Source organism: Lissotriton vulgaris, chromosome 12 (assembly GCF_964263255.1).
Source record: "Lissotriton vulgaris chromosome 12, aLisVul1.2, whole genome shotgun sequence".
Lineage (NCBI taxonomy): Eukaryota > Metazoa > Chordata > Amphibia > Caudata > Salamandridae > Lissotriton > Lissotriton vulgaris.
In genome coordinates, this window is record NC_141700.1 from 645523208 (window position 1) to 645547140 (window position 23933).

The following is a 23933-nucleotide window of genomic DNA, read 5'->3' on the forward strand; positions in this document are numbered from 1 at the left end:
CCAAGTAAATTAAAACAACTGCTTTCAGAGACACCGTGGCCCAACCTCACTCACCCTCACACCCTCACCCTCACACACCCTCACTCACCCTCACACCCTCACCCTCACACACCCTCACCATAACCCCCCTCACCCTCACACACCATCACACACCCTCACTTACCCTCACCCCTCACCCTCACAACCCTCTCACCCTCACTCACCATCATGCCCTCACCCTCACACACACTCACACACCCTCACCCTCACCCACCCTCACACACCACCACCCTCACACACCCTTGTACACCTTCACACACGATCACAACCCCTCACACACCCTTGCCCTCACACCCCCTCACATCCCCTCAACCTCACATCCTCTCAACCTCACATCCCCTCAACCTCACATCACCTCACCCTCCCTCACACCCTGACCCTCACACCCCTTCACCTTCACACCCCCTTACCCTCACCCTCACCCTCACACACCCTCACCCTCACACACCCTCTTGCCCTCACTCACCCTCTCACCCACCCTCACACCCTCACACCCTCACCCTCACAACTCCTCACCATCACACCCTCACCCTCACCCCCACACACCCTCACTCTCACACCTCCTCACCCTCACACACCCTCACACACCCTCACCCTCACATACCCTCACCCTCACTCACCCTCTCACCCTCATACACCCTCTCACCCTCACACCCCCTCACTCTGACACCCCCTTACCCTCACACCTCCTCGCCCTCACACCCTCACACTAGGGGTGGGCGGCCAGCTACGCTCCGTGCACGGAGTGCGCGTAGTGCCGTCTCCTACGCATTTTGCGTAGCGGGCGTAGCCAGGCGGCACTATGCGCGCTCCGCATACGGTGCGTAGCCGGCCGCCACCCGCCTCCCTCCCGCCCTCCCTAAATACTTCAATAAAAGGATAGAAAGCTTTTTAAAACACTTACCTTGTCCGCCGCGTCCCCGGGGCTCCCTCTCGCCGTCCCTGGATTCGCGCCGCCATTTCGAATACTAATGCGCATGCTCGGGCGGCCGCGCATGCGCATTTCTCACAAGAAATGCGCATGCGCGGGCGCCCGCGCATGCGCATTAGTATTCGAAATGGCGGCGCGAATCCAGGGACGGCAAGAGGGAGCCCCGGGGACGCGGCGGACAAGGTAAGTGTTTTTAAAAGCTTTCTATCCTTTTATTGCAGTATTTAGGGAGGGCGGGAGGGAGGCGGGCGGCGCGTAGTGGGGCTACACGGAGTGCGCGGGTGGGCGTAGTTTTGTGCCCACTTTGCGTAGCTCCGCGTAGCCCCACTCTGCACACTACGCCCAGGGTTACCTCACACCCCCTCACCCTCACACCCTCTCACGCCCTCACCCTCACACACACCCTCACACCCCCTCTCACCCTCCCACACCCTCACCCTCACCCTCACCCCCTCACCCTCACACCCCCTCACCCTCACACCAGCTCACCTTCACACCCTCACAAACCCTCACCCCCATCACCCTCACTCCTGTCACCCTCGCCCTCCCTCACCCTCAAACCCCCTCACCCTCACTCACCCTCACACACCCTATCACCCTCACCCTCGCACACCCTCTCACCCACCCTCTCACCCTCAACCTCGCACACCCTCTCACCCACCCTCACACCCCCTCACCCTCACCCTCACACCCCGTACCCTCACACACCCTCACACCTTCACCCTCACACACCCCCTCACCCTCACACCCCCTCCCCCTCTCCCCCTCACACACATCCTCACCCTCACACCCCCTCACTCTCACACCCCCTCACCCTCACGCCACCTCATCCTCACAACCCCTCAACCTCACCCTCACACACCCTCACACACTCTCACCCTCACACACCCTCACTCACACTCTCACCCTCACACACCCTCTCACCCTCTCCTACCCTCTCACCCTCACACCCCCTCACCCTCACACCCACTCACCCTCACATCCTCACCCTCACACCCTCAAACCCCCTCACACCCCTCACCCTCACACACCCCTCACACACCCTCTCACCCTCACACCCCTCACCCTCACACCCCCTCACCCTCACCCTCATCACCCTCACCCTCCCTCACCCTTACACCCCCTCAACCTCACACCCTCACCCTCACACCCCCTCACCATCACATCCTCACCCTCACACACCCTCTCATCCTCACCCTTGCACACCCTCTCACCCACCCTCACACCCCCTGACCCTCACACCCCTGACCCTCACCCTCACCCTCACACCCCCTCACCCTCACACACCACTCACCCTCACACCCCCTCACCCTCACACCCCCTCACACCCCCTCACCCTCCCACACCCCCTCACCCTCACCCCCTCACACACACCCTCACCCTCACACCCCCTCACTCTCACACCCCCTCATCCTCCCACCCCCTCACCCTCACACACCTCCACACACTCTCACCCTCACACCCCATTACTTTAACACCCCTCATCCTCACACCCCCTCACACCCCCTAACACGCCCTTCCACTCACACCCCCTCACCCTCACACCCCCTCACCTCCTCACACCCCCTCACACCCCCTCAACCTCACACCCCCTCACCCTCACACCCCCTCACCCTCAGACCTCCTCACCCCCACACCCCCTCACCCCCTAACACACCCTTACCCTCACACCCCCTAACTCTCACACCCCCTCACCCTCACACCCCCTCACCCTCAGACCCACTCACCCTCACACCCCTTCACTCACACACCCTCACACACCCTCACTCAACCTCACACCCTACACCCCCTTACTCACCCTCACACCCCCTCACCCTCACACACCCTCCCACACCCTCACCCTCCCTCACACACCCTCTCACCCTCACACACCCTCACTCACCCTCACACCCTCACCCTCACAGACCCTCAAACTCTCACTCTCACACCCCCTCACCCTCACACACCCTCACCCTCACACCCCCTCACTCACCCTCACACACCCTCACTCACCCTCACACCCCTCACCTTCACAGCCCTCTCACCCTCACACACCTCACCTTCACACACCCTCACCCTCACACCCTCTCACCCTCACACCCCTCACCCTCACTCACCCTCACCCCCATACACCCTCACCAGCATAGCATAACAAAACATAGCATAGCATACCAAAACACAGCATAGCATAGCATAACAAAAAAGCATAGGATAGCAAAACATAGCATAGCATAACAAAACAAAGCATAGGATAGCAAAACAAAACATAGCATAGCAAAACACAACAAAGCATAGCATAGCATAACAAAACACAACAAAACATAGCATAGCATAAGAAAACATTTCATAACAAAACAAAGCATAGCATAACATAACAAAGCATAGCAAATCAAAACATAGCATAGTATAACAAAACATAGCATAGCATAACAAAACACAACTAAACATAGCAGAACAAAAGATAGCATAACATAACAAAACATAGCATAACATAACAAAACAAAGCATAGCATAACAAAACATAGCAAAACACAAAAAAACATAGCATAGCATAACAAAACATAGCAAAACACAACAAAACATAGCATACATAACAAAACTTAGCATAGCAAAGCATAGCAAAACATAGCATAGCATAACAAAACATAGCATAGGATAACAAAACACAACATAGCATAGCATAACAAAACAACACTTAGCATAGCATAGCATAACAAAACATAGCATAACAGACCATAGCATAGCAAAACAAAGCATAGCATAGCATAATAAAACGCAACAAAACATAGCATAGCATAACAAAGCATAGCATAGCAATACACAACAAAACATAGCATAACAAAACACAACAAAACATAGCATATCATAACAAAACAAAGCATAGGATAACAAAACTAAACATAGCATAGCATAACAAAACATAGCATAGGATAGCAAAACAAAACATAGCATAGCATAACAAAACATAGCATAATATAACAACACATAGCATAACAAAACATAGCAAAACACAACAAAACATAGCATAGCTTAACAAAACACACCAAAACATAACATAGCAAAACAAAACATATAATAGCATAGCAAATCATAGCATAGCATACCAAACTCAACAAAACATAGCATAGCATAGCATAATAAAAAATAGCATAGCAAAAAAAGCATAGCATAATAAAACACAACAAAACATAGCATAGCATAACAAAACATGGCATAGCATAACCAAGTATAGCATAGCAAAACATAGCTTAGCATAATAAAACAAAGCATAGCATAACAAAACACAGCATAGCATAGCATAACAAATCATAGCATAGGATAGCAAAACATAGCATAGCATAACAAAACATAGGATAGCAAAAGAAAAAATTACCATAGCATACAGCATCACTCAGCACCACCACAGCATCACTCAGGGGCACCACAACATCACTATGCTCTACCACAGCATCACTGAATGCCACAGCATCACTCGTTCGCCATCACAACATCACTCAGCGCCACCACAGCATAAATCTGTGCAACCATTCAACAACAACTGGTTCAAATATGTTCTCTCAATGTTTCAAGCTTTATTACAAATGTAACAAAAAGATGTTAATATTTCACTTCTGTTCTTGGATTTTCGTCACAATAAAATACACTGAACATAATCTTCACAAGAGTTATTTACAAAAGTTTAAGCTATTGCCTTTATAAATTACAATAACTTTCATTTAAGTATTAATTATTAAAAAAAATCCATTTTTATTTGTAATATCAATATATGTAAGTCACGTAAATACAACACATATTGCATTACAAAAGCTATAGGTATCACATTTGCGAAAGTTATAACTATTGGCATTGTAAATGACAAAGCTATTAATTTCGTTATTTGCAAAAACAAAACATAAATAAAACATTTGTCATTTACAATACCAATAGCTCAAACTTTCCTAATGCGAGACCTATTGAATTGCAAATGCTTGTTATTACCTGGTGCCTTCTTTGAAGTAGGTAACATTTCTAGAGGTTTCTCTTTGAAGTACTTTGAATTTCCTGACTCCCCTACTCTGGCTCCAAGCAAGATCCAGGAACTATGCAGTGGTGAAAATTAATTTGTGTGAAGGCAGATTACAGCCTATTCAGATGCAAGTGGGGCTGTGCCCAGCTCTGCCCCTCCATCCTGCCAACTAATGGCCCATTTAAGCACACGTAATCCCTCTAATGTGTGACTGTCTCTGAAGAATTACCAAAGTCTAACTGCCTAGTGCACCTAGCCAATTGAGCCAGGGGATGCTGTAGGGACCAAATGGCTAATGACAAGAAAATGAACACTTTCTAAAAGTGGCATTTTCAAAATTGTAATTTAAAATCTGACTTTACCATTAAAGATGATTTTTAAATACAATTTCAAAATCAAATGCCTATCTGTCCCCAATCAAAATGTAGCACTTATTAAATGTAATAAGGCAGTCCAAAGTTATCCTATGGAACAGGAAGGCCTCACAGTAGTGAAAAACGATTGTGGGAGTTTTTCACTACTAAGACATGTAAAACTTAAAAGTACATGGCAAATGTTTTAATTACAATCCACCCTGCTCTATGGTCAGCATAAGTGCCTACTTCGAGGGGGTGATATATGCAATAGACGAAGAGTTTAAGTGTCAGTAAGGAGGTTATATTGCCAAGTCCATTTGGCAGTTCAAAACTGCATTCATGTTAGCTGCAAAGGCAGGTCTGGAACATGTTTTAATGGGTCTACTTAAGTGGGTGGCGCAATACATGCTGCACGCCTCTAGTAGCATTTAATTTACAGACCCTGGGTATATGACGTGAGCACAAGCACTTTAGCATTGGTTAACAGTGGTAAAGTGCACAGAGTCATAAGACCAAAATAACTCAGCTAACAAATTTAGGGGCACAGGCAAAACGCTTGGGGTGACTCTGCAGAGAGGGCCAGGTCCAACACGTTTATTAAATATTTACATGTTTAGAATAGTTCACACACTGCAGGAAGGTGTTTTTCTTAACTTAGCCACACTAGGCTAGAACTAGGCCTTGTATCCATTTTGGATTATCTGAAAGAGATTTTGTGTTTTGTTTCTCACTTTCCCCACACATTCAAAATGTGCACATTGAAGTTGATTTCTGCTCTTTTCAGCAAAACCATGTATGTAATGAAGGCAACTTTCCTTTAAGTCACTAAACTCAAGGCCTTTTCCTCTTTTTAGGGTTATGGAGTAGAATTAAAAATGTTGTAAAAGTTTGTCACTGTATTTTTATGTAACAAACTTTGTATTGTCTCATCCTTAACACCGGTGTAAAAAATATATTGAATATTTTGTTTATTTAGAAATTTGTGTTAGGTAATGTTGCATAAATTAGTATTTTGATTGGTTGGTGTAATGTAGATGTTGCTTATTTTATGCTCTTTATACTCTTTTTCTCTGTGAATTTTATTATAAAAGCTGCTGTTTTTCGAGAGGATCCATGATGCTTGTTCCCTGGCTCTCCGAGGCTAAGCCCCTGCCAGTCTGTCGCGCAATTTAGATTTAGAATTATTAGAGATATTCCCTGGAGGTGATCTTATGTCCGACCACCTTCATTTGATAACTAATTCCCTGATAAACCAGCATTTAGACAATCTTTATATTTGCCTTTTGTAATGTTTTATTAAAGTTTAATAAACCTTCATAGTATTCTAATTTGCTGCGGGCTCTCTTGTGTCCTTCTTGCTGGAGTCCTTATTCCAAGTTGTAATGATGATTATTGAGGTTAACACCGGCCCATCCTGCGTCAAAGCTCAATCTAATATCTTACTACACTTCAAACAGGGGCGGTCTTAGGCATGTGCAAGCTGTGCGTTTGCACAGGGCCACCAAACCCCAGGGGCCACCACGCCAATATATATCCTTAATATAATAATCCTCTGAGGATGGATACAGATTTGCGTGGCCCCTGGCAGGGATTTGGAGAACTCCGGCTCTGTTCCACTTCAAATACCCTGACCCCCCATCTTCACTGGCCTCCGCGCTCCGCCCCGCCCGGACCCCTCTTCCGGGCCCCCCTACCTACGCTCCCTGCCCAGGGCCGCCATGAGCCTCGTGCTCTGCTGCTTAATGCTGCTACAGTGTATAATCATGAAGTTCAATTCGGACATTGTTTCCGCCGCAGCCAATAGATGATGTCATGTCAGTAGTGCACAGTGGCTACTACCGAGACATGATGACAGTCCTGTCAGGTCGTGTGATACAACCCTGATTTAGGTGCGTGGCCCAGAAGTCATGTCCTGCTGCCAGAGACAGTTCAGTTAACTTCTGGATAGGCAGGAGGCTAGGGCCCTTATTTAGAGTCTAGCAGTTATGGTCTGGAGGAATGACAACTCTTAATGCAGAGTTAAATGGGGAGATGCAGTTATCAGTGGCATAACACAGGCCCCTGCAACCCCCGCAGTGCAGGGGACCCCCTCGGCAGGGTAGTCTGGTCCTAGAGGTCCTGATAAAATCCAGTGCAGGGACCCCTCTGTGCAACTTGCAGGGGAACCCCCTCAAATTGTGTTACACCACAGCCAGTTATAGGAAGCAGCAAATGTTCGCTTGTGAAGCCTCATATTTTGGAAAACGGAGAATAGGGTAGAGTCAGGTTTGAATGCTTTTCTGACTGATTTGAGCCCTGCGTTTGTGGTGCGGAGTTATTGGGGCATGTCAAAATGTTCACATTTACGAGTCGTGTTCTTTTGATACTCACTGCCACACAATGACGTTGTATTTGTGAGGGAGGTTTTATGGTACCGTACTCTGGTAAGGAGGTCACGGGAAACATCCTTTATGACACAACTTTTTCAACGCAGTGCCTTTACGACGCAACTTTTTCAACGCAAACCATTACAACGCATTGCTTTGGGGGGCGCTCTATTATAGGGAATAAGTTTAATTTATATCCAACACCTTCCCTAGTGTCCACGGGGACTGGAGTTGGAATAGTAAATTAAACTATTCACTATCCAGCACCCCAAAGCACTATGCGTTGTAAAGGTTTTCGTTGTAAATACCGCGTTGTAAAGGAATGCGTGGTAAAAGTATGCGTTGTAACGTCATACATCCGGAGGTCACTTAAGAATTGGGGGAAGGGGAGAGATGAACTGCTATAGGGTGCAGTGGGGGGTCGGTAATCTTTATTGATTCTCCTGACATCCGGACAAAGGAGCTTTTAGGTTTCGGGATCAATTTGAAGTGCAGGGAGCCCACCTTTATAGAATCTTGGCGGCATGATTACGAAGGAACGATGGCTACGCCGTGTTTCTGTTATCTCCCAGGATTGTCTGTGCCCTATGGTTTTGGGGAAATGGTCAAATTTGCTTTGGTAATGAAGGGGTGCTGGGTGTTCTGTAGAGACGGTTCATCTTTCCGAGCCTTGTTCCCCATGATGCTCTGCGCCCACAGCCGCTGGTCCAGGGTTGTATGAGGTTACAACGCGTTCCATTGCAATGCATGCCTTTGCCACGCATGCGTTACAACGCAAATGCTATTTCCACGCATAACCTTTACCACGAATATTCCTTTACCACACATACCTTTACAACGATTTTCGTTGTAAATTTATGCATGGTAAGGGCATACTCTTGGTAAAGGTTATCTCAGACCCCTTGCCCAATTCCTATAACTGCTCCCGCTTGCCCCCTCCCTTCTCTAGTTCTTTATTATTTTTTTTAAATAACCCTCCCCTGTACCCCTGCGTGACCCCCCGACCCAAAGACCCCAATCCTTCTTAGAATTACCCCTGCCTGGAACCCTCAATCCTTATCTCTAATTTTTTTTTAACTATAATTCCCCTTACCTCTCCACGTCGTCTCCTCTCCTTGATCTTCCAAGGTGACGTTACACGTCATAAAGAGGAAGCCGAAGTGTCTTTCTGTTTCCTCTAACAACTAACCCTGGGCGTAGCACTTCGCTACGCCCACAGAGTGGGCGTAGTGTTGCCTACTTCGCCATTTGCGAAGTAGGCGTAGCAGGCAACACTACGCCCACTCCGCGGGCGTAGCAAAGTTGCCCGCCACCTGCCTCCCTACCGCCCTCCCTAAATACTTAAATTAAATGTTAGAAATGATTAAAAACCACTAACCTTGTCCGCCGCGTCCCCGGGGCTCCCTCTCGTCATCGCGCAATTCGCGCCCCCGTCTTGAATACTAATGCGCATGCACGGGCGCCCGCGCATGCGCATTAGTATCCAAGACGGCGGCCCGAATCGCGCGATGACGGGAGGGAGCCTCGGGGACGCGGCGGACAAGGTAAGTGGTTTTTAATCATTTCTAACATTTAATTTAAGTATTTAGGGAGGGAGGGCGGGAGGGAGGCGGGTGGCGCGTAGTGGGGCTACGCGAAGTGCGTGGGTGGGCGTAGTTTCTCGCCCACTTTGCGTAGCTTCGCGAAGCCCCACTACGCCCACTACGCCCACCGTTGCTAACAACGCCGATTGCCTCCACTTCGTGACGGAAACAGGTGTGTTTTTTTGGGGGGGGGGATGGGGGGGAGACGCCCCAAGCCCCATTTTTCTAATTTTAGCCTTTAACACACATGCCTTTACTATGTATCTCGTAGTAAGGGTAGACATGGTAAAGGCTATTCGCGGTAACCGCGCATGCGTTGTAATGCATGTGTGGATAAGGTTTGCGTGAAAACTGCCGCGTTGTAGTGTCCGTTTCCCATGGTCCAGGACGTATTGCATCTCACAGTCCAGGTTAATGAAGAGAAGCGGCAGCATTCTTAAAGACATGGTGGTTTTTGTGGCTCTTTCGACGTAGACAGACAAACAAACACACAGCATTGGCTTAGAGATGTGGGTTCTTGCAGAAGGAAGGGCTTAGTACGGGGTCTCGCTGACGGGCCTGTTGGTCTTACACGCCACATCCCAGTTGCCAGGCTAACGCAGACAGCAAAGACCAATCTGTGCCCCCATCCTCCTTCAGACCCCTGATGTGCTGCAGCACTTAAACAGGAAAATGCCTGGAGTGATTTATTCCACGGGCACATAGAGTTGTCATATTGGTTCGGGTTTAAGTTTGAAAATGACTACGGTTCTCTAATCAAAACCTAAACAGTTATTCTTGTCTCATAAATCGTGCAAACTTAGTTTTCTGGATGAACAATACAACATTAGGATTTCTCACATTGTTATGCGCAGGCTCAATTTGCAGAAAAAGGAACAATGTCACAGCTACATTCTTCTCAATGAGCATAATATGAGTTACATTTGTGTTTGTTGAGTACCTAAGTGTGAAATTTACTGGGTGACATTTCGAATGACATGAGCATTTACTTTGTGCATTGCAGTATATGAAGTGTGCAGTTATGGGCCTGGTAAAGCTAAAATTACCTCGATTAAAAGGGAAAAACAGAATTCATACATGCAGGGCCAGCTTTAAGCCAGTGCACCCACACCTGGGTTAAAAGCATATGCTGCAGTTTTTTGTTTGTCCAGAAGTTATCAGGCAACAATAAAAGTGTCAAGATAACTTGGTGATTAATGCTTCTGCTGAAGAGAGCTGAGCTTTGTCTGGTGGCAGTCTCAACTCATCATAAAAGTAGTGCAGAGGGTTATTGTGCCTGTTGCAAAGAACATGTATCATGCAGATGTTGGGTCCTGATGCTCTCCTGATTGATTGCAGGCAGGGGAAGGGGCCCACAGCCTGGCCAATCTGTTTTTATTTGTTTTTCTGCCGGCCCGCCTGGCAACACTAGGCAGGCACCAGGGAGAAGACTTACTTGTCTTAGGACCTCACATCTTGTTTGGAAATGGCCTGGGTCCCATGTGAGACAGAGACACCCTGGTGTGATGCTCTAAGCAGCATCCATTAATTACGAGGGAGGAGCCAGGGGGCCAGTCGGCAAAGGATGGCTAAAGCAGCATTTTTATTTACTTATTTATTTGTTCCATTTGTTAGGCGCACAAATCATCCCCGGGGGGATCTCTAGGCGCCTTTGCAGTGGGTGGGTTCAAGCTGTAAATGGAGGGCTAAATGAGTCTCACCTTTGCTTTGCTCAGGAGTGCTGTCCCGGTTTGCCTGCTTCCTGCTGGCCGCTACGCCACGCCTCGCGGCCCCCGCTCCGCGGGAGCCGCTCGTGGGCTGGAGACTTTTGCGAGGATTTGATCTTCTGGTCCCTGCCTGTGCATAGGAGCACCTACGCCCTTGCTGTGAAACATCCACCCACACACAGGGCCTGAGGCGGGACTGCGAGGACCAGCCTGCTGAGCGGCGCTGATCGGCCGCAGCTGGTCCTCTTCCCGCCCCTCCACCCGTTAAAACCTTTGTGGAGTGTGTGCTGCCTGGGTCTCACCTTTGCTTTGCTCGGGAGTGCTGTCCCGGTTTGCCTGCTTCCTGCTGGCCGCTACGCCACGCCTCGCGGCCCCCGCTCCGCGGGAGCCGCTCGTGGGCTGAAGACTTTTGCGAGGATTTGATCTTCTGGTCCCTGCCTGTGCATAGGAGCACCTATGCCCTTGCTGTGAAACATCCACCCACACACACGGCCAGAGGCGGGACTGCGAGGACCAGCCTGCTGAGCGGCGCTGATCGGCCGCAGCTGGTCCTCTTCCCGCCCCTCCACCCGTTAAAACCTTTGTGGAGTGTGTGCTGCCTGGGTCTCACCTTAGCTTTGCTCGGGAGTGCTGTCCCGGTTTGCCTGCTTCCTGCTGGCCGCTACGCCATGCCTCGCGGCCCCTGCTCCGCGGGAGCCGCTCGTGGGCTGAAGACTTTTGCGAGGATTTGATCTTCTGGTCCCTGCCTGTGCATAGGAGCACCTACGCCCTTGCTGTGAAACATCCACCCACACACACGGCCAGAGGCGGGACTGCGAGGACCAGCCTGCTGAGCAGCGCTGATCGACCGCAGCTGGTCCTCTTCCCGCCCCTCCACCCGTTAAAACCTTTGTGGAGTGTGTGCAGCCTGGGTCTCACCTTTGCTTTGCTCGGGAGTGCTGTCCCGGTTTGCCTGCTTCCTGCTGGCCGCTACACCACGCCTGGCGGCCCCAGCTCCGCAGGAGCCGCTCGTGGGCTGAAGACTTTTGCGAGGATTTGATCTTCTGGTCCCTGCCTGTGCATAGGAGCACCTACGCCCTTGCTGTGAAACATCCACCCACACACACGGCCAGAGGCGGGACTGCGAGGACCAGCCTGCTGAGCGGCGCTGATCGGCCGCAGCTGGTCCTCTTCCCGCCCCTCCACCTGTTAAAACCTTTGTGGAGTGTGTGCTGCCTGGGTCTTACCTTTGCTTTGCTCGGGAGTGCTGTCCCGGTTTGCCTGCTTCCTGCTGGCCGCTACGCCACGCCTCGCGGCCCCCGCTCCGCGGGAGCCGCTCGTGGGCTGAAGACTTTTGCGACGATTTGATCTTCTGGTCCCTGCCTGTGCATAGGAGCACCTACGCCCTTGCTGTGAAACATCCACCCACACACACGGCCAGAGGCGGGACTGCGAGGACCAGCCTGCTGAGCGGCGCTGATCGGCCGCAGCTGGTCCTCTTCCTGCCCCTCCACCCGTTAAAACCTTTGTGGAGTGTGTGCTGCCTGGGTCTCACCTTTGCTTTGCTCGGGAGTGCTGTCCCGGTTTGCCTGCTTCCTGCTGGCCGCTACGCCACGCCTCGCGGCCCCCGCTCCGCGGGAGCCGCTCGTGGGCTGAAGACTTTTGCGAGGATTTGATCTTCTGGTCCCTGCCTGTGCATAGGAGCACCTATGCCCTTGCTGTGAAACATCCACTGGCGTAGCGGCCAGCAGGGAGCAGGCAAACCGGGACAGCACTCCTGAGCAAAGCAAAGGTGAGACTCATTTAGCCCTCCATTTACAGCTTGAACCCACCCACTGCAAAGGCGCCTAGAGATCCCCCCGGGGATGATTTGTGCGCCTAACAAATGGAACAAATAAATAAGTAAATAAAAATGCTGCTTTAGCCATCCTTTGCCGACTGGCCCCCTGGCTCCTCCCTCGTAATTAATGGATGCTGCTTAGAGCATCACACCAGGGTGTCTCTGTCTCACATGGGACCCAGGCCATTTCCAAACAAAATGTGAGGTCCTAAGACAAGTAAGTCTTCTCCCTGGTGCCTGCCTAGTGTTGCCAGGCGGGCCGGCAGAAAAACAAATAAAAACAGATTGGCCAGGCTGTGGGCCCCTTCCCCTGCCTGCAATCAATCAGGAGAGCATCAGGACCCAACATCTGCATGATACATGTTCTTTGCAACAGGCACAATAACCCTCTGCACTACTTTTATGATGAGTTGAGACTGCCACCAGACAAAGCTCAGCTCTCTTCAGCAGAAGCATTAATCACCAAGTTATCTTGACACTTTTATTGTTGCCTGATAACTTCTGGACAAACAAAAAACTGCAGCATATGCTTTTAACCCAGGTGTGGGTGCACTGGCTTAAAGCTGGCCCTGCATGTATGAATTCTGTTTTTCCCTTTTAATCGAGGTAATTTTAGCTTTACCAGGCCCATAACTGCACACTTCATATACTGCAATGCACAAAGTAAATGCTCATGTCATTCGAAACGTCACCCAGTAAATTTCACACTTAGGTACTCAACAAACACAAATGTAACTCATATTATGCTCATTGAGAAGAATGTAGCTGTGACATTGTTCCTTTTTCTGCAAATTGAGCCTGCGCATAACAATGTGAGAAATCCTAATGTTGTATTGTTCATCCAGAAAACTAAGTTTGCACGATTTATGAGACAAGAATAACTGTTTAGGTTTTGATTAGAGAACCGTAGTCATTTTCAAACTTAAACCCGAACCAATATGACAACTCTATGTGCCCGTGGAATAAATCACTCCAGGCATTTTCCTGTTTAAGTGCTGCAGCACATCAGGGGTCTGAAGGAGGATGGGGGCACAGATTGGTCTTTGCTGTCTGCGCTAGCCTGGTCCTCTTCCCGCCCCTCCACCTGTTAAAACCTTTGTGGAGTGTGTGCTGCCTGGGTCTCACCTTTGCTTTGCTCGGGAGTGCTGTCCCGGTTTGCCTGCTTCCTGCTGGCCGCTACGCCACGCCTCGCGGCCCCCGCTCCGCGGGAGCCGCTCGTGGGCTGAAGACTTTTGCGAGGATTTGATCTTCTGGTCCCTGCCTGTGCATAGGAGCACCTACGCCCTTGCTGTGAAACATCCACCCACACACACGGCCAGAGGCGGGACTGCGAGGACCAGCCTGCTGAGCGGCGCTGATCGGCCGCAGCTGGTCCTCTTCCTGCCCCTCCACCCGTTAAAACCTTTGTGGAGTGTGTGCTGCCTGGGTCTCACCTTTGCTTTGCTCGGGAGTGCTGTCCCGGTTTGCCTGCTTCCTGCTGGCCGCTACGCCACGCCTCGCGGCCCCCGCTCCGCGGGGGCCCGCTCGTGGGCTGAAGACTTTTGCGAGGATTTGATCTTCTGGTCCCTGCCTGTGCATAGGAGCACCTACGCCCTTGCTGTGAAACATCCACCCACACACACGGCCAGAGATGGGACTGCGAGGACCAGCCTGCTGAGCGGCGCTGATCGGCCGCAGCTGGTCCTCTTCCCGCCCCTCCACCCGTTAAAACCTTTGTGGAGTGTGTGCTGCCTGGGTCTCACCTTTGCTTTGCTCGGGAGTGCTGTCCCGGTTTGCCTGCTTCCTGCTGGCCGCTACACCACGCCTCGCGGCCCCCGCTCCGCGGGGGCCGCTCGTGGGCTGAAGACTTTTGCGAGGATTTGATCTTCTGGTCCCTGCCTGTGCATAGGAGCACCTACGCCCTTGCTGTGAAACATCCACCCACACACGCGGCCAGAGGCGGGACTGCGAGGACCAGCCTGCTGAGCGGCGCTGATCGGCCGCAGCTGGTCCTCTTCCCGCCCCCTCCTGTTCCTCCCCTTGATAATCAGTGACAGCCACGCGCACGCGGGACGCGCGCGGGACTAAGGCCGGGGCGAAGACCGGGCTAAGAGCGGGCTGTTTGAGGCCGTTCGAGTACGGCAGAGTCCGGCCTAGGCCCACCCCCCCCTGGCCAAGCGGAGGGCCTCAAAGTAGGCAGCTGGCTTTGCGTTTCCATCTACTGCCTTTTGGTGTTGCTAAGCCTGCCTAAAACTACTGCGAGATTCTCTCATCTGTGCCATTCGCCATGACGCTACGGTCAGGCAAAGAACGATCTGTCCAAATCCACACAACCAAGGGAGTTGTATCTGGCCCCCTTGATGCTTTCATCACAAGGGCTACCGGGATCCTGGAGAAGGAAATTGCCATGGTCGAAAAAAGACTCTCAATAGACCTTATTAGTGGCAAGCGATCCTCACTGGGGGCCCTAGCTACCTCTACCTCCCCTGCACCCCCTGTACCACATGCTGCCTACAACTGTGTCCACACTTCCCCCACAGACGCTATCGTCCATCTAGAAAGTGTAGGGGTGAGTCCAACAGCCCAGGGTACAGTATAGATGTCTCTCAAAGCAGTCAGGGGGATGATTCACAGAACTGTGGAGGGCTAGATCCTAGCCAGCTCTCTGGATACCCTCCCCTTAATAATTCAAATTTTAATCCTGCCGAAATCTCTAACTACCCCGCACCTAATCCTGGTCCCAACGCTAAAAAGAGAAAGTTTGTTTCTAGATTGTCGGGGGAGAGAGACCGGAAGATCCCTAAAACAATTGTTGCCCAAGACGAATGTAGTCAGGGGTCTGAGCCCCCTCCAGACACTCTAAACCCTTCTGTATTTGCCAACATGCTATGCCCTTTCCTCACGTCTGTGGGTTCCTCTAGCACTTGCCCTATGTGCCTTAATAGCGACGAAGTGTTGCTAGTAAAAATGGAGGCCATGTTTAAAACTTTATTACTTCCTGTTCTGGAGCGGACAAGGCTCATGACCTCAAAAATCGATAGCATGGAGGTTACAATCCGATCAAACCATGCTTTGTTACAAACCTTACTTGGCACCATCCATACGGGTGCCAGCAAATCACAAATAGCCACCAAGGCACCGGTTAGTAATAACATGGCAAGGAGTAAACCACCATCCAATAAAACATCAGGGCCAATAACTATCACGTCTAAAGGGGGGGAAAAACTAAAATCCACATCTCCCAAACCAGCCACTAGTACCATCACACAGGCACCCAAGTCTAAACCTTTGGCCAAGCAAAATACTGGTGGGCATCAAAGTATGGGGCCCCCCCACAACCTATTACAAATCCTGTTCCCCCCCAGTACACACAGAGACCAACGCACTATCACCAATAACCACAGGGAGGGGAGACGCAATAGATTAACCACCCCTCGTGTTGATCTTCCACCCGAAGCAGCCCAACATACCATAGTCCTGACAGGTGTAGATCCGTTAAAACCAGGTAGCAAGGAGTCATTTGGAGACCTTCGTACTAAAGTTATCTTTTGGCTAAATAAAAACCGACCCCTACCTCCCTCCTCTCCTACGGAGATATTATTTGTGAGAAGAGTGGATTGGGTGGGTCATGGGACCAAAGACCTGGAGGGAGATTGCATCTTAATTTCATTTGTGTTTGTTGAGTACCTAAGTGTGAAATTTACTGGGTGACGTTTCGAATGACATGAGCATTTACTTTGTGCATTGCAGTATATGAAGTGTGCAGTTATGGGCCTGGTAAAGCTAAAATTACCTCGATTAAAAGGGAAAAACAGAATTCATACATGCAGGGCCAGCTTTAAGCCAGTGCACCCACACCTGGGTTAAAAGCATATGCTGCAGTTTTTTGTTTGCCCAGAAGTTATCAGGCAACAATAAAAGTGTCAAGATAACTTGGTGATTAATGCTTCTGCTGAAGAGAGCTGAGCTTTGTCTGGTGGCAGTCTCAACTCATCATAAAAGTAGTGCAGAGGGTTATTGTGCCTGTTGCAAAGAACATGTATCATGCAGATGTTGGGTCCTGATGCTCTCCTGATTGATTGCAGGCAGGGGAAGGGGCCCACAGCCTGGCCAATCTGTTTTTATTTGTTTTTCTGCCGGCCCGCCTGGCAACACTAGGCAGGCACCAGGGAGAAGACTTACTTGTCTTAGGACCTCACATCTTGTTTGGAATTGGCCTGGGTCCCATGTGAGACAGAGACACCCTGGTGTGATGCTCTAAGCAGCATCCATTAATTACGAGGGAGGAGCCAGGGGGCCAGTCGGCAAAGGATGGCTAAAGCAGCATTTTTATTTACTTATTTATTTGTTCCATTTGTTAGGCGCACAAATCATCCCCGGGGGGATCTCTAGGCGCCTTTGCAGTGGGTGGGTTCAAGCTGTAAATGGAGGGCTAAATGAGTCTCACCTTTGCTTTGCTCAGGAGTGCTGTCCCGGTTTGCCTGCTTCCTGCTGGCCGCTACGCCACGCCTCGCGGCCCCCGCTCCGCGGGAGCCGCTCGTGGGCTGAAGACTTTTGCGAGGATTTGATCTTCTGGTCCCTGCCTGTGCATAGGAGCACCTACGCCCTTGCTGTGAAACATCCACCCACACACACGGCCTGAGGCGGGACTGCGAGGACCAGCCTGCTGAGCGGCGCTGATCGGCCGCAGCTGGTCCTCTTCCCGCCCCTCCACCCGTTAAAACCTTTGTGGAGTGTGTGCTGCCTGGGTCTCACCTTTGCTTTGCTCGGGAGTGCTGTCCCGGTTTGCCTGCTTCCTGCTGGCCGCTACGCCACGCCTCGCGGCCCCCGCTCCGCGGGAGCCGCTCGTGGGCTGAAGACTTTTGCAAGGATTTGATCTTCTGGTCCCTGCCTGTGCATAGGAGCACCTATGCCCTTGCTGTGAAACATCCACCCACACACACGGCCAGAGGCGGGACTGCGAGGACCAGCCTGCTGAGCGGCGCTGATCGGCCGCAGCTGGTCCTCTTCCCACCCCTCCACCCGTTAAAACCTTTGTGGAGTGTGTGCTGCCTGGGTCTCACCTTTGCTTTGCTCGGGAGTGCTGTCCCGGTTTGCCTGCTTCCTGCTGGCCGCTACGCCACGCCTCGCGGCCCCCGCTCCGCGGGAGCCGCTCGTGTGCTGAAGACTTTTGCGAGGATTTGATCTTCTGGTCCCTGCCTGTGCATAGGAGCACCTACGCCCTTGCTGTGAAACATCCACCCACACACACGGCCAGAGGCGGGACTGCGAGGACCAGCCTGCTGAGCGGCGCTGATCGGCCGCAGCTGGTCCTCTTCCCGCCCCTCCACCCGTTAAAACCTTTGTGGAGTGTGTGCAGCCTGGGTCTCACCTTTGCTTTGCTCGGGAGTGCTGTCCCGGTTTGCCTGCTTCCTGCTGGCCGCTACGCCACGCCTGGCGGCCCCCGCTCCGCGGGAGCCGCTCGTGGGCTGAAGACTTTTGCGAGGATTTGATCTTCTGGTCCCTGCCTGTGCATAGGAGCACCTACGCCCTTGCTTTGAAACATCCACCCACACACACGGCCAGAGGCGGGACTGCGAGGACCAGCCTGCTGAGCGGCGCTGATCGGCCGCAGCTGGTCCTCTTCCCGCCCCTCCACCCGTTAAAACCTTTGTGGAGTGTATGCTGCCTGGGTCTCACCTTTGCTTTGCTCGGGAGTGCTGTCCCGGTTTGCCTGCTTCCTGCTGGCCGCTACACCACGCCTCGCGGCCCCCGCTCCGCTGGGGCCGCTTGTGGGCTGAAGACTTTTGCGAGGATTTGATCTTCTGGTCCCTGCCTGTGCATAGGAGCACCCACGCCCTTGCTGTGAAACATCCACCCACACACGCGGCCAGAGGCGGGACTGCGAGGACCAGCCTGCTGAGCGGCGCTGATCGGCCGCAGCTGGTCCTCTTTCCGCCCCCTCCTGTTCCTCCCCTTGATAATCAGTGACAGCCACGCGCACGCGGGACGCGCGCGGGACTAAGGCCGGGGCGAAGACCGGGCTAAGAGCGGGCCGTTTGAGGCCGTTCGAGTACGGCAGAGTCCGGCCTAGGCCCACCCCCCCTGGCCAAGCGGAGGGCCTCAAGGTAGGCGGCTGGCTTTGCGTTTCCATCTACTGCCTTTTGGTGTTGCTAAGCCTGCCTAAAACTACTGCGAGATTCTCTCATCTGTGCCATTCGCCATGACGCTACGGTCAGGCAAAGAACGATCTGTCCAAATCCACACAACCAAGGGAGTTGTATCTGGCCCCCTTGATGCTTTCATCACAAGGGCTACCGGGATCCTGGAGAAGGAAATTGCCATGGTCGAAAAAAGACTCTCAATAGACCTTATTAGTGGCAAGCGATCCTCACTGGGGGCCCTAGCTACCTCTACCTCCCCTGCACCCCCTGTACCACATGCTGCCTACAACTGTGTCCACACTTCCCCCACAGACGCTATCGTCCATCTAGAAAGTGTAGGGGTGACTCCAACAGCCCAGGGTACAGTATAGATGTCTCTCAAAGCAGTCAGGGGGATGATTCACAGAACTGTGGAGGGCTAGATCCTAGCCAGCTCTCTGGATACCCTCCCCTTAATAATTCAAATTTTAATCCTGCCGAAATCTCTAACTACCCCGCACCTAATCCTGGTCCCAACGATAAAAAGAGAAAGTTTGTTTCTAGATTGTCGGGGGAGAGAGACCGGAAGATCCCTAAAACAATTGTTGCCCAAGGCGAATGTATATATATAAAGAAAATGGTCCTAGATACAAATTTTAAACACAATTAATGATGTGAATATTATTTCTTCACAGTCAACACAAAGTCAGACTAAATCTGAGCATACAAATACGTGGAGATGTATTGTTAGCTTAATTCAGCTCAAAAATACAGGAGACCCAACACAACAATGTATACAACAATTTCTACTGCAATTTATTTACAAATTCATAAAATTTCGACAAAAAGAGAAAATAAAGGAAAAGGAAATGGTGCTCAAGTGAAGGAGGGTGTAAATATAGATTTAGAAGTAATTTAGTGCAACAGAGAGATTATATGTACATTGCACATGTGAAGCCTACCCATTCACAATCTATATACAATATTTATACAAGGGGACAGGAAGGGGCAGGTGTAGGCTTTAAGGGAGTAACGGGGGGGGGATCGTCGACGTTTCGACCCTGGCGCAATAAGGGAAAGTCACGACCTCTGCTGCGGGTCTTCTTCAGGACGGTAGTAGGGACAGGGGGCGGGGAAGCACCAATTAAAATTGGAAAGGTGTCGCAAATTCCAGATCAGTTGGGCGATGCACCTCGAGATGAGAATTTCTGCTCAGAGTAGGGAGTCAATCCAAAACTATTAGGTACACAACGGGCAGTCGTGATCAATCGTGCCTAGTCCAGTAACACGGGGGACATGGTACCGATGGTCAAAAGCGAGAATGGAACTGATTTAAGTTCAGGTGAATCTTGAATTAGCAGCGTTAACCCCAAACCGTGCAGAGACGGGGGGCGGCCAACCCGCAGTTCGCAAGGGAGTTCGAAGTGTATTCAAGCAGCTTCCGCGACCGGCTGTATGCTCAGATTTAGTCTGACTTTGTGTTGACTGTGAAGAAATAATATTCACATCATTAATTGTGTTTAAAATTTGTATCTAGGACCATTTTCTTTATATATATACAGTTACCCAGGTCCTATTGATTTCTTGGGTTTACCCCATTGTTTTCAATGATCAAGGCGAATGTAGTCAGGGGTCTGAGCCCCCTCCAGACACTCTAAACCCTTCTGTATTTGCCAACATGCTATGCCCTTCCCTCACGTCTGTGGGCTCCTCTAGCACTTGCCCTATGTGCCTTAATAGCGACGAAGTGTTGCTAGTAAAAATGGAGGCCATGTTTAAAACTTTATTACTTCCTGTTCTGGAGCGGACAAGGCTCATGACCTCAAAAATCGATAGCATGGAGGTTACAATCCGATCAAACCATGCTTTGTTACAAACCTTACTTGGCACCATCCATACGGGTGCCAGCAAATCACAAATAGCCACCAAGGCACCGGTTAGTAATAACATGGCAAGGAGTAAACCACCATCCAATAAAACATCAGGGCCAATAACTATCACGTCTAAAGGGGGGGAAAAACTAAAATCCACATCTCCCAAACCAGCCACTAGTACCATCACACAGGCACCCAAGTCTAAACCTTCGGCCAAGCAAAATACTGGTGGGCATCAAAGTATGGGACCCCCCCCACAACCTATTACAAATCCTGTTCCCCCCCAGTACACACAGAGACCAACGCACTATCACCAATAACCACAGGGAGGGGAGACGCAATAGATTAACCACCCCTCGTGTTGAATCTCCACCCGAAGCAGCCCAACATACCATAGTCCTGACAGGTGTAGATCCGTTAAAACCAGGTAGCAAGGAGTCATTTGGGGACCTTCGTAATAAAGTTATCTTTTGGCTAAATAAAAACCGACCCCTACCTCCCTCCTCTCCTACGGAGATATTATTTGTGAGAAGAGTGGATTGGGTGGGTCATGGGACCAAAGACCTGGAGGGAGATTGCATCTTAATTTCGTTCAAAGATGTATGGGTGGTAGATGCCATTAGAAGAGAACCTAGGTTTGCAAGGCAGGGGGATGTACAAACTTTAGCCCTATCATATTTCTACCCACACAGGCAAATACCCCCCCAACCCCAACCTTACCCCCTATTTCGTCAGGTCCCAGCCACCAGACACCCCGTGGCACTAACCCCTCTCGACTGCCAGCGCCCTTTCCTTTTTAATCATTTTGGCCCCCTTTCTGACCTTGAGGCCATCGATTGACTCCATGGTTCACCAAGTGAGCATTCCCCTGTAGAAGCAGTAGTCCATGAGTTTATTGGGCACAGCATGGCAAGCCCATATCCACCCAGTAATCCAGCAGCTATGGGTGGAGGCCCAGAGTCTAGGCCTCCCAGTCAACCACTCGATAGAGATAGCCAAGAGACCTGGACTAATGATGACCCTATAGTTCCTATAGACCATGCCAAGCTCATTGAGATTAATAATGATAGAGGGTATTCCCAGGCAGTTACACCGCCTTTATCTTTGCAACCTCCCCCATCTCCTAAATTGAATGACAACTTAAAAATCCTGTCCTGGAACATAGCAGGAATTAAGGCCCGTCTCGCCTCTACTGATTGGTGGAACTTTGTGGACAACTACAACATCATCTTGCTGCAAGAAACCTGGGCAACTGAGCCAGTCCACATGCTGGGTTTCATTAACTTCTTCAAACCTGCGATTAAAGGGGGCAAAGGGCGTGCCTCAGGTGGCCTGACGATTTGGGTGAAACAGTCACTGGGTCTCCACCCAATTGAGCTCTCGGTCCAGCACCCGGACCTCATCCAAATTAAACTAAGCAAAGCCAACCAACGAGATGTGTATATTTTTAACATTTATGCTAGAGGCCTGCCCGGTGGTCGAAGCCCGCCATTGTTGAGCATCATTGACTATAAAATCTCTGAAATGGGCAGTGGGAATGTTACTATCCTAGCTGGAGATCTAAACTGCACCATTGAGCCATTGTTCGACATGGGGGACAGTTGGAGTATGGCTGAGGACGCTGCTTGGGACATTCCTGATCTAAAAGAGGTTAAGAGGGTAAAAGCCACAGAGGCAGCAGTGTCTTGGATGGCTTTTTGCCTAAATAGGGGATTTCCTGCATGTAATGGCCGCTCAAACTCGGACAAAGAGGCCAATTGTACCTTTGACAATGGGCAGAGACAGAGCCGCATTGATTATATCTTGTTAAATATGGAACATTGGCCTTTATTAATTGACATGGCAGTGTTAGAGCGCCCGGAAAGCGACCACAATCCGCTGTCATTATCTCTGAAGCTGCCAGGCCTAAAGAGACAAGAGGAGTCTACCACTACTCAAACAGGGGATGTTCTACTAACTAACGACAGGAGGAGACTGAAATGGTCGCGGGTCATGGAGGACAAATCTTTATGGGACAATGTCAATTCAGTGGCCAATAATGCCTATAATGAGATGTTGAAAATTGATCTGATGGGGGAAAATTCGGGATTGGCTAATAATATTATGAATCTTCATACTAGATGTTTCGCTCAGTTAAAATCCCTACTTTCCCTCCCGTGCCGAAGTGCTTCCACTAAATCCAATCCCTTGCCACAGAAATGGTATAATAAAAAATGCAGGGAGGCACATTCTGCTCTAATCTCATTTATTAAATCACGGGACATGGTCGCAGTTAACGCGGCCAGGCTCCACTGCAGGAAAACCCTCCGAGAATCTAAACGGGAGTGGGAAGATAGGTTCTGGTCCGATCTTCTAGAAGCGTCCACTTCAAATAATCAAAAAAAGTTTTGGGACCTAGTTAAATGGGGGAATAACCCGGATTCCTCCACCCCGGCTAACAATGTGCCCCTTGATGAATGGGTTTTATTCTACTCTGCCCAATTCAGAGCCGATGACCCCAAAGCTATAAATCCTTCGGGCAGGACACCCCCGTCGAGTTCTCACGGGGAAAAACTAACCTTCTCAGTGGCTGAGGCCGAGCTGGCCCTGGCCCTGACCTTACGAGGGAAAGCCCCTGGTATGGATTTGATACCGGCGGACCTACTCAAATCCAACTCCGCCCTGTGGCTCCCGTATATCACCATGATAGCTAACTCCCTAGCCCATGGAGCCACGGTCCCGAAATCGTGGAAGGGAGCTGAGATAATCCCGATTTACAAAAAGGGCGACAAGTCCATACCAGGGAATTACCGTCCCATCAGTTTGATTGACTCTATACAGAAAATCATAGCTCGTATGGTCTTGGAACGGGTCCAGGGCTGGATCGAACTAGAAAGCATTCTATCCCCCATGCAGGCGGGCTTCAGATCGGGAATAAGCACCATAGATCAGGTGTTTAGACTCTGCCTGATCTATTGGAAGGTGGTCTGGCTTGGCGGCGGTACCATCTTTGCTGCTTTCATCGATCTGAAGTCCGCCTTCGATCTGGTACCAAGGGAAAAATTGTGGGGTGTGCTGGCAAAGTTAGGATGTCCTCCGGAGCTACTAGACCTCATTATCAAACTCCATGAAGATAACTACGCCAGAGTAAGGTGGGGTGGCCAGGGTCAAGTGACGGAAACAATTCCCGTAAC